This window comes from Callorhinus ursinus, unplaced genomic scaffold, assembly GCF_003265705.2.
Source record: "Callorhinus ursinus isolate GAN/ISIS: 27379988/994484 unplaced genomic scaffold, GSC_fseal_2.0 scaffold6, whole genome shotgun sequence".
NCBI lineage: Eukaryota > Metazoa > Chordata > Mammalia > Carnivora > Otariidae > Callorhinus > Callorhinus ursinus.
Window position 1 is genome coordinate 30,960,848 of NW_027397068.1, and position 14,110 is coordinate 30,974,957.

General features: G+C 47.3%; 1 protein-coding gene across 6 annotated transcripts in view; it reads right to left on the bottom strand.

The window, feature by feature from the left end:
* FYN (FYN proto-oncogene, Src family tyrosine kinase) overlaps positions 1–14,110 on the bottom strand; it is a 210,016-nt gene that overhangs the window by 15,442 nt on the left and 180,464 nt on the right. The gene's annotated exons all lie outside the window — the stretch shown is intronic.

Consider the following 14,110-nt stretch of genomic DNA (forward strand, 5'->3'; position numbering starts at 1 on the left):
CCTAAGCAGTATGGATTTGTAGAAAAAAGAAGTCGGCATCCAGAGGCCTGTATTACAATGAACTTGGCCTTACTGTGTAACCAGCTGATTTGCTCTTCTTGAAATTCTCCTGTTTGGGAGCAGGATTCAGATGCCAATGCCATTTCCTCTCCTTTGCATTTTATCAGAGGAAACGTAGCCAACTGCAGGTAGGATAATCTGTATCACTGGTATCATGGGCTTTGGAGGCCACAGTAACTCAGTGAACTTGTTCAATGTTTAGCTGAACCAAAAAATAAAGGAATTATCATCACTCTAGTGTTTATTTCTGACTGAATGACTTTAACAGTTTAGGATTCTTTGAGGCCAATAGACAAAGGCCATACATGATATGTATGTATTTAATGCATGGGACTTGAAACATCTTTTCCACTGTTTTCCAAGCAGCGTTTGCAGATTTTGTATCTCCCAGGGTAAAGCCCTTGCTGAGAGCCTGACTCGGTGCCGTCAGCGAGGCCCAGGTCCTGGAACTACCAGGGGACTTGCCTTGCGTCATTTACCTTTCTGTAATCCTAGTGAGGACCAGCGAGCCTGAGGCCAAGCCATTTTCTGTGGCGAGTAAACATGCCAGTGTTACAAGTAATAATTTGTCACCGACATTTCCATCCTGTTTCTCTAGATTCTGTTGAGATTGAACTGAGTGGTCATGAGCTCTGTGTCACGACGGGGGACTGTACTCCCTCTCTCGGCTTCAACCACTCTCCTGACTCCCGTGTCACCTGTGTTTGGATCACCCGATGGGCTCTCCCTCCTGAATTCCTGATCTGTACAATGGATTCTCTCCTCAGCGTCTCCGCTGGGAGGCATCAAAGGGCCTCTCAAACACAACATCCAAAATTGACCTTCCCCAGAATTCTGCTTCTTTTTCACCGTTTGTTGCCCTGTAAACTGCCCAGCTGATGAGACCGGAATGACGAGAATCCTCCTTATCTGGATGCTGCGTCTAACTGCCCATCGCTGCGCCCTCACAAGGCAGCACAGGGCCTGCCCAGGGAAGGAGCTCAGTCCATCTTCCCTGTGTCTTCTTCGGCCCCTGCTGCGTCACCACTCCCCAGGCTGAGTCCACTTCACTCCTGTGAATGTGTCTGGGCATCTTCACTACCCTCACTCCAGTCCTTACTCACTCCCTGTCCCCTGCCTGCACTCCTGCAAGGGCCTTCCAGCTGGGCCCATATGCACAGTCTGGTCCCTCCAACCTACTGCTCCAGCCGCTTCCTGTTATCCTGGGCACCTCTCCATTGCCCTTCTCCGATGGTTCCCACCTGCTGGAGGGCCACCGGGCAGGCTGTTCCCTTTGCTGAAGTCCCAACCCCACGGCTAACTCCTGCTCCTTTGTTCTTAGCCTAAATGTTATTTGCACAGGGAACCTTTGCTGGGACACAGGACTGGGGTCGGTTCCTAGCACTGTGCTGTCAGAGCCTCTCGTTCTTTGTGGCTACTACTATTCCAGGGCAGATGAATACATTAGTTGTTTGAAGCACGCCTCTCTCAAGAGATAGAGACTGTCCCTTGAGGGCAGGGAGGGCAGAGGGAAAACAGTGGAAAAGATGTTTCAAGTCCCATGTCTTTCTGGATGGCTACCTTATCTCCGGTAAGGAGATCAGTGCCTGGTGCACAGAAGAAACTAGATAAAGACGTGTTGAATGATGGAGGCATGGGGCAGCTGATTCGCCCTTCCAGATTTCCTTTCCAGGCTGAACCACCACAGCTCCTCCGGAGGCTTGTTATTATTAGTTCCCTGCTCTCTGGCGGGTCCTCTTCTCGTCCTCAGTGACCAGTGTCACTGTCTGCCATCATCTGGATACCCTTGTTAAGGGCCTCTCAACTGCTGAGACTGCAGTAGAAGACCATCACCCCCATGACACTTAGAAACACCTGGAAAACCCTGTGTTCTTACTGCCAAATGAAGTGTGGGGTGAATCTGAGGCAGAAGGAGCCCCAGACTTTGCTCTGTGAGGAGTGGGGGGCCTAGATCACTGGATTTGCCGCTCGGGGGGTTACATCAGCAGAAAGTCTAGGTGACCAGAGGCCTTGGGAATGTTCACAGCAAAACAAAGTGGAAAATCCTTTTTGGAATAGAATGAGATGAAGCAGATAACTGGTTGCCAATCACTCATACCCCCGGCCCTGGTCTTTCTCAGGTAAAATAAGGTTAACAGTCATCCAGGCTATAGGTAGGAGAAAAGAGAGGGTTGTGGATACATTCAGTTATCAAAGTTTGACCACAAAACAGCATCAAGCCCCCACTACCGCTGACTGGTTTTCTTCTCTCATTTCCTACTGTAAGTATTTCTGAGTTTTCCCCACCTGCCTGGCACCGTACCTAGTGCTGGGGATGCAACAGTGAGCTCAACCTCTGGCTCTCATGAAGCTTGCAGCTCAGTCTGGGAAGGAGATAAAATAAATGAGTGGCCATTATATATGTCAGACAGTGACAGATGCTACGAAGAAGAATAGAATGGGCTAGAAGGACAGATTTTATGGGGCTTTGTAAGCCCCACTAAAGTCTTTGGATCCTATCCTAAGTGCGATGGGAAGCCACTGGGGCCTGTGAGCAGAATAGGATGACATCCTACCGCATTCTTTCTCCTTGTCTTTCAAATGTGGAAGATACGTACCATTACCTTGAGAACAATCTATGATGAGAAAGAACGTGTAAAGCATTTTGACTTTTCAACACTCTTGAGAAGCATCATGACATTTCAAGGCCCATGGGTGTTTCTTAGCAATTTGCCTTGGGTAGATTATGCTTCTATTGTCACTTCTGACGTCATGTTTATTTAACTAGTGGCTCTAGTCACACTTGTGCTATTTTAGCACACTTTTCACGTTTGAACAATACTAATAATCTCAGCAACAAAGGAGTAAAACTTAGCATACTCCAACACTTTGCAAAGCTCAAACATTTCTATGAGAAATGAATTAATTATCTTCTCTGAATTTATTCTTCCCTGATGTCCTTCCTTCCTTTCCAAGCCTGTCTCGTGTCTCTGCCTTAGGCTCTTCTCCATCCCCCACTTGCCAATTGCGAGCGTAGAGTCTGAGAGGCGGCAGTGCTGGGACTCTTCCCTCTGACTTACTCCCTTGGGAGACACACCCTGTCCCATGACTACCCCTGCCCATCATCTCTGCGAATAAGGCTGGAAACCCTACACAGACTCTGTTTCTCCTCAGAAGTCCCAGTTCTTGATTTGCAAATGTCAAAGGGATCAAAGCCTCTAGGGTGTCCCCACCTTTATCTCAGATGTGGCAACCATGAATCTAAATTCATTATTTTACTAAATCATCTTACTATGAATAAGACATTATAAAGGAGATTCTTGTACTAGGTAGAAAATTTTACTAAATGACTGACCTGACTTAAAAAGCGTGTTCTCACTTTAATATTTTAGCATGCAAATGGAGTACTTTTTTTTTTTTTTTTTTTTTTAGTATCCCTTTTCTGGGGGTCAGATCATCATTCTGCCAGGCTTCCAAGTGAGGGAGAAACCTGATAGCCAGCTGGAACTTCTCCCTCTCCTCAAACCTCCAAGCTAATCCATCATCAAAGTTTTTTTCCTCTCTCTCTCTCTTTTTTAGTAATCTCTATGTCCAAAGTGGGGCTCAGGCTCATGATCCTGAGATCGAGTCATATGCTCTACTGACTGAGCCGGTCAGGCGCCCCATATCATCAAGGCTTCCTGTTTCCCTCTTTGACATGTCTCTCACATTTGCCCTTTCTTGTTTAAGCTCTTTGCTGAAACTTGTCTTGGGTCCTTGTCCCTCTGATCAGTCCTCCTGTCATGGTTCATGGATCGTGCCCTGCCTTTGGCTCATTGTCCTTCCAACGAGTCACTTACACCTTAGCTTCATAATGCTCCCCTCACCAACCGTATAGTGGGCCCCCCCACTGCATCAAGGCAAAATCCCCTGCCTGGTTTCCATGCCCACGTATCTATTCCACTTCAGCTCTTGCAATCCCAAACACATCTCCTCTGGTTTGCTTTCTCAGAACCTGTACTCTGCCCTTGGCGTAATCATACCTGCTTCTTAGCTTGTTCTCAATGTCTTCTTTCCTTCCACCTGCTTAGCTGAAGCCTACTCATCTCAAGTCCCACCTTCTTCACGAAGTCATCTGGGATCACTCCAGCCTTCACTGATCTCTCCAATGCACTTGGAGCCAATCTTATAAATAACAGTTTAATGCTTGACAGTAGTAGCCACAACAATAGCAACACATATACTGAGTGCTCGCTAAGTGTCAGGCATCATGCTAAGTACTTTACACGCAGGAGGTAGATGCCAGTAATAGTATTGTCCTTCAGATGAGAACACTGAACACAGAGAGGTAAAATGATAGGCCAAAGAACATGTGGCAATGGTGGAACTAGGATTTGAACCAAGGGAGTCTGGCTCCAGAGCCCCAAGTGCTTCAATGCTATACCCCATGCTGCTGTGCCCATGTCCCCAACATGTCTTCCTGCTAGTTCTGCAGGTGTTATTTTTTATCTTCTTAAGTAAAATGTAAATCCTTTGCAGTTGGAGACCATGTTCTATACTTCTATTCCGTGACGGTACCTTGCCTGAGGCTGATTAAAGAGCAACTGCTCAACAAATCTTTAACTGGCTAAAGGCAATTTATCTTAGCAATTTGCCAACACTGTGATGGCCAAATAAATTCTCTTCCTTTATAGAGATTTAATTAAACCAAAAAAAAAAAAGAAAAAGAAAAAGAAAAGAAAAAAGAAAAGAGTGGATACACAGCAGTGTAATGAACTAATAATTGTTTCACTCTTAGTATTATAGGAATAAAATCATCCTTACCATACTCTGGGATGGTCTGACCGAATGCTCTTGGTTTTTAAGTGAAAACAAGAAGACCAGTTAAATTCATTAAGTCAGGATGGCTCATCCCAACCCCCAGGATCCGTTCCAGTTAATGAAGGTCCTGTATCTCTAGTGGCCAGGCAAGCTGTTTTCTTTGTCTCAAATGGAAACAGTTCTTACTCGATTTGGTTACTTACTATACTTTATGCATCTTCATGCATTAAGATGATGGCAGTGGCACTGGAGATATTCAAATGAAAATGGCAGAGACTTCCACTCCCAAGTCTACCTCCTGCACTAAGTGTATGCAAGTTGGGCAGGAATCGGAGAAAATGCTTTCCCTGTGAGAGTGCAAAGGGGCCCACCCTGTGGGCTGTGCTGCGATTGAGGGGTCATTTGTGAAGGCCCAGGATGGTCATTTACGAAAGGAGCTTCGAAGTCAGCAGATCTGCGCTGCACATTCGATTTGCTGGGTGACCACTTAAAACCTCCCCCAGTTTCAGTCTCCATGTCTATAAATTGGGATGATGATAACCTCATGAGGTTGTGGTGAGAATTATAAATAATGTAAGGGGTTCAGCACAGCATCTGGCACCTTGTGACAGCTGAATAAATGCCAATTATTATTTTATTTGGACAGTAATGCAAAGGCACTGAGTTGCATCAGGTTAGCCAAGGCTCTCCAACCTTTAAGAGAGGGAAAGAGGATGAAGAAAACCCAGTGAGCTCATCCATCAGTTCCTGAGAACTTACTGAGCGTACAGTTAGGCCCCGGCACAGGGGGAGGGCCTCCTGAGAAAACAAAGCACGGGTCACCTCCTGCCGTATGCCTTTCCAGGCAGCTGGGGAGACAGAGCTCACAGGCAAACCCAACAGACAGCTAAATAGATTGTGGCACTGGCTTTAGGAAAAAAGAGGGCTCAGGAGAGAGGGAGAGAAGACGTGCACAGGGGCTGGGGGCTCTGGATAGAGGCAGTCACACTGAAATGCTGCAGTGTGACCCGTGGGTCTCCTTGTGAGGGGCTTGGGAGCCAGGACAGGCCTGGTGGTGGTGGTGGTAGGTGGGGGAAGCCCACACTATTGGCTCTTGGTGGAGAGCTGGGCTATGAAACCCTTCTCCACCCCCTGGTGACCAGGCCAATTCCACAGTCCTGTCTCAGAAAACATCCCCTCTGGCTAAAAAACTGGGCTAAGGTGCAGGAGGCAAAGCCATTGTGGAATGAAACCAGCCAAATCCTTCCTACAGAGACCACAGTGGTGCCCTAAGAGCATTTTCAAGGGGGGAAGGCATTAGCTTCAACAACAGACACTTTTTCTGAACTAAAGATTCATTTAGGGTCCCCTTTAATTAGGAAGCCAAAAACTCTGCAAACTATTACGTCCAAAATTAAATAGTGTTCAGTACTTCGACTTTTAAAGTCACCCTATGGAATAAAGGAGAAGAATTCACACCCCACGCCAACAAGAGGAAGCGGATTACACTGGCTGCGTGGGGACGAGGCGGGACTGGGACCAGATATCCTGCAGAAGAGGCAAAATCAAAGCCGACCTGACCTGGAACTCTGTGGTTATTCAAACAAAACAATGATTTCAAACCCAATAAAACCAGGCAAAGCAAAACTCAGATTTTTCACACTAGGCCAAAGGAATGACTTTCAAATTTCCCAAACACGTCTGGAGTAATACAGCTGTGTGTTTTCCAGTTATTCCTGGTGACACATTCTGTTGAAATTTCGACTTCAAGTTCCTAAGATTTTAGCACCATGTTTTAAAAGTAAAAGTAAAGGAGAGGTACAGGGCACAATGAATTCGCGTGATGTTCCGTCTGAAATGCATAATGGTGAGCCGGGAATCTGAGAAGGAAGGAAGGAAGTAATGAGGAGAAGAGGGAGGAGTGCTGTCCCATCAGGGATGTGGGTGGAGGAAGGATAAGTTCAGCCAAGGAAGACAAGAACCAAGGGCCAGAGGCAGGGCCTGGACACACTGCACAGACAAGGACTGATTAGCTGGGCGTGGACCCGAAGTCTGGTGTGGCTGACTCCACGGAAGGGGTACTCAGGCTGAGAGGGGTGAGGAAAGTCTCAAGGGAGGCCCAGAATGGAGGACCAGACAGAGAAGGGTGCCAGGCCCATCAGTGGGTACTGAAAACCTAATCAGGACAATCAGAGGACAGTGGGGAGCAAACCCAGTCGCCAGGGAGAACAGGGGATGAGGCTGCAGCCAGGGCACTAGGCCTGGCATCCTATAGCTGAGGAAGGGCAGGCAGAAGGTGAACTGGGAAGGGCAGCGCAGCCTCGTGTGGAGGAGAACAGAAAGCAAGCTGTGACACTTCTGCAATCCGTGGGGGAGCCAGCAGGCGAGGGGAGGCTGCTCTGGCTGCTTGTCTCCCTACCACCCTCCTCCTCCCAGTGGTGGACCGCTGGCAACCCAGGAGAACTCTCACCAGCAGCACAGAAGAACGAAATTCATTAGCATCTCCCGCAATCATGGGTATTTGGTTCCCTTACTTTCAGGAAGGAAATCTAAGAACCACCAAGAGGACTTTGCTTGAAGTATAGACTGCGTTGGGGGAGGCTTGTGTAAGTGGTTCTCCTGGGTGGAAGTGGGTAAAGGAGGAATCTTGCTAGCTATTCTAGAACTATTCTAGAACTAATGATCCTTCTGGCTTTCCAAGAGCCAAAAGAGAAGCAAAATCAGAAGAAAAATTCGGATTCATAATCCCGGTTGGATGGACACTACCTTTGTGGACTTTTATCCAGAGTGACAGATAAGAAAGCAGTGTGTCGGGTTCTCTAACCACGTGTATGCTGCTGATCAGGGTGGTGAGAACTCAGACCTGAGTAATAAATGGGTATCTGGGATGCAGCTCACCGCAGAAATTATTCCAGGAATCCAGCCACCCCCAGAAGGGGCAGTGGGCCTGGTTCAGTCTGACATCATGCCACAAAGTATTCGAGGCAGCAGGGACATGCACTGGGCTTGGGGAACTGCTTGGGAACAGCTGGTGGTCATATTGAGGCTTTGGCGGGAGTTAGCAAGAAATCAAAGGAAGAGAGGATATGCAGAAGACAATAACTACTTTGGGGTTGCTTTTTCAAACTGCCCCCACACAGTGCCTGTGCCACTGGGGAGACCAGCAAGATGCTGCTGTACGCCTTCCTTCAGCTGCAAGAAATGGAGGCTTCCAAATGTGGGACAGTTTTCATCTGCACTGCCTGCCCCTGATTATCCAGATGATGCAAATGAAGGAGTTCCTTCTGCCAGCAAAGCAAGACGAGGAAGCCAAGTGACATTTTTGATGTTTGATGGCAGTCTGCAGTTCCTATTTACACACTTTAAAATCACAGAGGGTGACCATCTGCTTCCTTCTTGCTGATTACTAAGAAACATGGGACGCACAGATCAAGGACATGCTCTTGACCATTCAGAAACAACCGCCAAATTGCTCTGCCCAAGACAGCACAAAGGAGAAAGACACCCACACGGAATCGAACACGTGACTGCCCAGTGCAGATAAAGAGGAAAGATATTCAGAGGAGCGGGCTGTCAGTGATCAGGGCTTACAGTGGTCCCATCTGTTTCCCCCCGGGGCTGTCAGGGTGTGGAAGGAGTGAGTCCACGTCCTTCCTGTAGTTTTAATCTTACAAGAGAGTCTGGGGTAGGCAAGGGTGAGTGAGGTAAAGCTCCTTTCTTTTCACTGTGATCTTTGGCTTTCCGCATGTCCTTTCTGTGTGGAAAATGGATGGTGTGCACAATTCATCTCCCTTTCCCAGGCAGAATGACACACCCTCCCTGGCGGTCAACCTGGCCCCCGCAGCTCCAGGGTGGCTCAGCAGAGAAACAAAGCATCCCTTCGGAAATGCCACGGAAGCCCGGGGCTGGAAGCAGCAGAATACAAATGAAGGCGCTTTTCTGCCTCGTGACGGAAGTGTACCAAACTAGGGATCGGGGAGGCTGGAGCAGAACCAGGCTCGGTTCCAGCATGCACCCCACGAGCTCAGCGGGAGGGCTGGCTTTGACCTGGCTGAGGGCAGGACGTTCTGCCCGGAGGTTCCCCAGGCTCTCACCAGACAGCCCCTCGGGGCAGACAGTAAACTCTGGGGGCCAGAGGGTCAGTCCAAACAAACAAGTTTCCTGCTCAGGACTTAAAACAATGGCTTCTTTGGAAAGGGTTTGCTTTTCGTCAAAGGATGGTTTGCTTCTCTCGTATGGGAAGAATTAGATTAAATCCAATGATTAAAAGGGTTCTCCACCCACCTCCCCTTCCCTGACATTTGCAGTTCAGGTCACAGAACACTGTGTGGGAACTGCAATGCTGTTGTTGACAGAGAACAAGAAACGCATGTGCCGACAGGGGCAGAGGGAGGGCATCTCATGGCGAGATCAGCCTTGATGTGCCACCGGATTACAGAGGGCGCGGATGAGGCTGATTAATAATTCTGCAGGAGCCCTTGAGCTGGAAAGCTGGTGTTCTGAGTCTGATAATCCCCAGTCATTGTAACACAAAGGAAGGACAGAAATTGAATTCACAGTTCTGAATTGTTGAAATTCGAAATTTGAAAGAAACAGGGATACGCTTCTTCCTGACTGTGTTTGTCAACCTAGCTGCCTCCTTGTTTGTGTTAAATGGCTACTGTGCTTTTTGAATCCAAAATCTGATTATATTTAATTAGTACAGGCATCTGGGATTTCTAATACACAAAGAGTTATTAAAGTAACAAATCTTTCTAAAATATGTTCACCATGAAAGAATGTGTTAATTTATGCAGTAACAATTTTTTAACATGAAATAATTAACATGAAAACTGCAACAATTATGAATTCTTTGCAGTCTAATTTATACGTGAATTTTCCTCCAGATAATAATCTATACAACTTAAATCTGCAATACTGGGAGCGTTTGAACAGACACATTTTTCTTCTTCTATTTAATACACAAACCTAAACTCACAGCAGGTCTTATACAGAGTCAGGAAAGCCCCGGTTTCTACACACATTCCAAAGACCCAAAGATTAAATTGCCTTGACATTTACTTCCCCAGCAAGGATCCTGTCGTTAATTTAGGCCTTAAAAAAAAAACAACCAACACACAGAGCAACTCTAAGTTCCTGTCTTTGTGATGATTCAAATCAGGAGAGGAGAGGGTAAATAGGCAGGTGACCTGGCTGGGAGTGGTTAGGGAAAGACCAAGGGGGTGTATGCTCTGCATGCAGGCATGCATGTGTGTGTAAGCGTGTGTGTGTGTGTGTGTGTGTGTGTGTGTGTGTAGGGGCAGGTAGGAGGGAGAGAGGGAGGAATGGCGGATGGAGTGAGAGAGACACACACTAACCGCTACTATCAACCCACCAGATCACTAGTAGTGATATTACCATTACTACAACTATAACTACACAACTATCAGCTCCGCATTTCCTTTGTGCTAAGTGCTTTACACATATTCCCAGGAAAGCCATCCAACAATTCTGTGATGTAGATAACTATTATTATCCCTGTTGTCAGAAGAGAGAATGAAGGCTCAGAGAGGTTAAGGAACTTGTCCAAAGTTTACAGCTAATTAGCAGCGATGCTAAGATTCACACCAAGATCATTTGATTTCATGTGTCGTGCTCTTAACCAATCCAGTCTCTCCTATCTTTGGGGGGGGGAGGGAAGGAGGGGGGGAGAGAGAGAGCTTGAGAGAGAGAGAGAGAGAGAGAGAGAGTGTGAGTGTGTGTGTGTGTGTGTGTGTGTGTGTGTGTGTGTGTGAAGGAAAGCGGGGGCGGGGTCTGGCTATCCAGAAAGATGTGAAGCTAAGTGCTGCCAGGAGCAGCGGAAGGAATGAATAATACCAACAGCTTCTTCTCTGATCCTCACAACCACCTGAAAGGTGACCAATACCAACCCTATTTCAAGGATGAGAAAGCTGAGGCTCACTGAGGCTACAGCTTATGCAAAGTCCGTGAGCCGGAAATGGCAGAGCCAGGATTTGAACCCAGACCGTCTAGCTCCAAAGCTCCTGTGCTTCTCATTACCCAAAAGACAATCTTGCTGTGTGCAGGGGGTGCTGGTGTAGCAAACCATCCTCTCTGGAGGATCTTGCAGTCACCACAGTATCCATTTCCCAGAGAGAGCCGTGCCCGGTGCTCAGAGAGCAGGAGAGCATGCCTGGGAAGAGTGTGCAGAGGTGACAATGATTTTGGCTATTTTCACTGCCATACACAGACATCTATTAAATACCTACTATGTGCTCTGTGCTGATCTTCAGGCCAAACTACCTCTCTAGAAAAGCAGCACGACTGGGTCCACAGACACTTGGGAGAATTGCTATAACAGTGCCCGTGCATTTATGTGTGTGCACGTGCACGCACAACCATCAGCAACACTGCTGAGAATGCCCACCAGATACTCAGTCAATAAGGTGAGAAACAACAGAGGCAGTGTGGGGGCAGGGGCAGTTCTCAGCAGAGAAGGCAAATAATGAGAAAAAGGAAAGTCTGCTGGCGTCTCTGGGGCCCTCGGGGCAGGAAGGGAATACAGAGCCATGACTGCCCAGACAAACAGAGCAGACTGGAAAATAATCAACTAATTTTTTTCCTCTTAAAAGATTGATTCTTCTTTATTGATTACTAGCAGCCTTTTTTTTTAAGTAAGAAAGAAAGATACTTTTCAAGGACAATATACATCAAACACAAAAAGTTCAGGTCGTAAGAATGGTTTTTATATTTCACAACCCTTGAAGAACTTTTATAGACAGATCATGTAGTCCTGTACTAATTATGTGAGGTAATTGTTTTCATTTCTCCATTTCACAGATGCTAAAACTGAGGCTCACAAAGGTCAAGTGATTTGTGAGTGAGTTCAAACCCAGGCCTTGTAACTTTGAATCCTAGGCCCCATCTGCAGCCTGGAGGGAAGTACACCTCCAGCACATAACACAGTAACCCTGTATTAGACCCTAAAAGATAAGCCCACAAAGTCCGCTGGGCAGTATCTACAAATGCTAACTAGGCTTGTAGGACTAACTTTTTTTTTTTTTTAGATTTATTTATTTATTTGAAAGAGAGAGCGAGAATGAGTGGAAGGGGCAGAGGGAGAGGGAGAGAGAATCTCAAGTAAATTCTGTGCTGAGCATGGAGCCCCACAAGGGGCTCAATCTCATAACCCTGAGATCATGACCTGAGCTGAAACCAAGAGTCGGATGCTTAATCGACTGTGCCACCCAGGCGTCCCTAACAGTTTTATTCCTGGCATATATCCAAGAGATAGGAGGACCTCTGTCTACCACCACGGCAGCCTCATTCATAATGGCCCCAAATCAGAAATACCAGTAGAAGAGAGAAACTGATGTATCTGTAGAGGGGAATATGGCTCAGTCATAAAAGGGAAAGAACTGGTACGTGCAGCAACATGGATGAACCTCACAGACATAATGGTGGGAAAGAAGCCAGACATGGGGGAGGAAGACTCTATGACTGGTTTATATGAAGTTCCATCACCAGTGGAAGGAATCTCTGCTGACAGAGGTGGGCACCGTGGCTACCTGCTCAGGCGGCTAGTGGCTGGATGGGGCACAAGGTGGGCTTCTGGGGTGCTGGTGGTGTTCTGTGTCTTCATCTGCAGGTAGTTTCAGGGGCAGATGAATGCGTAAAAACTTACTGAGTTGTAGACTTCAGATCTACTCATTTTATTGTATGTATGTTATGGCTCAATAAAAAATAAGTGTCCACAAAAGCAAGTTGTTCTTATCCACAAGCTAAATCTTTGGCTTAAGGTTTAAATCAAAACTAGTCAGTGCTGAGCTTCCTGAAAGCTTATGAAGAAGAAAATGGAGTTGATCAAGAATTTTCCCACTGCTTCCTGTCTGCGTGAGCTCTGAAGGAACTGATGGTTGGAGGGGCTGGGAGTCTTGGAAAGCAAGGTCTGGTGACAGCGCCCGTGCTGGTGGTTATGGGAGGAGGCAAGGTGTGGACGTGTGAGGACAGACAGACAGCAGAGCCTCAGGCGCCAAGGCACAGGCGGGGCTGGGGCTAGCCTAGCTCTGCTGATGCTGGGGTAGGGAGGTGGCTGAGGGTGGACCTCAGGCGACTGTGCAGGTGGGGGTGAGAGGCCAGTGTGAGCGGAGAGGAGAGGAGTGGAGGGAGGCGCTGGGAGGTGAGGACCCATGGCAGTGGTACCCAGGGAGGGCTTGGTCACTGCACTGGGACATACCACCACAACCACCTCAAGCTCAGCAAACCCAAAACCAAACTCACCCTCTTTCTCTGAAAAAGAGCTCTTCCTTCTGGACTCCCTCATTTCTATTGCTGGCAATTCCATTCTCATGATACTTGCATTTGACTACCTGGGAATTATCTTTGCTTCCTCTCTCCCTTTCCAGCAGAGTGTTTGAGCCTTTCCATTGTGTCTACCGTCCATTCTTGCATGTGTTTATTTCCCAAGGACTGTCTTGTACAGGACATAATAACAGGACTATTTATTTACCACCTGCCATGTTCTGGGCATGTGCTAAACACTTTACATGTACTGTTTTTAGTTATCCTGGCAAAAATTAAAGCACAAAGCAGGTAAAATATATCTTCACTTTACAGATCAGCAAACTGAGGTATGGAAAAATTAACTAACTTGGCCAAGGCCCCAGGCGATGGTTTTATGTGGCTTCGGCGCGGCTCCTGTGTGTCTCTCTGCACACTTGCAGACCTCCCCAGTGCAGTCTCAGGCTTCCCTAGATCAATAGCTCTTAGCAAAGTCCCTTTCCCAGACAAGGCATTCACATAATTAATGCTGGCATTACTCAGAGATCCTGAGTGGACAGAATTTAGCAATATATTTTTGACTACAGAAGATCAGCTGTGATGGAGGGAGCGTACAGGTACTAGAGACCAATACCAAATCATTTCGAGTTGCCTCCAGAAGGCTGTTGGCAGAGGACCACCCTCGCAGGCTTTGACCCTGGTCTTGACCTTCTCCCTGACATGGGCTTCTGCTTACCGTCCAGCGGGGTAGGGGGTGGTAGGAGGAAAGGAACACGGGAAGGGCTGTTTAACACATGTCCAAATTTCAATTCTACTTGTGCCCTGGGAAATGTCACCACATCCACCCGGGGCAGGGGGGATGGTGACAGACATTTCAGTGTGCCCTTAGATGGGAAACCCACAACTGTGTTGAAAAACAACTGTCCCTTACAGTCCCCAAATACCTGTGTTTGGCACTTGCTTCTGAACACTGCCCACACTTCCATAATCAAGATTTATCCTGGTCGTGGCCTGTGGGTATCCTAAAACCCGA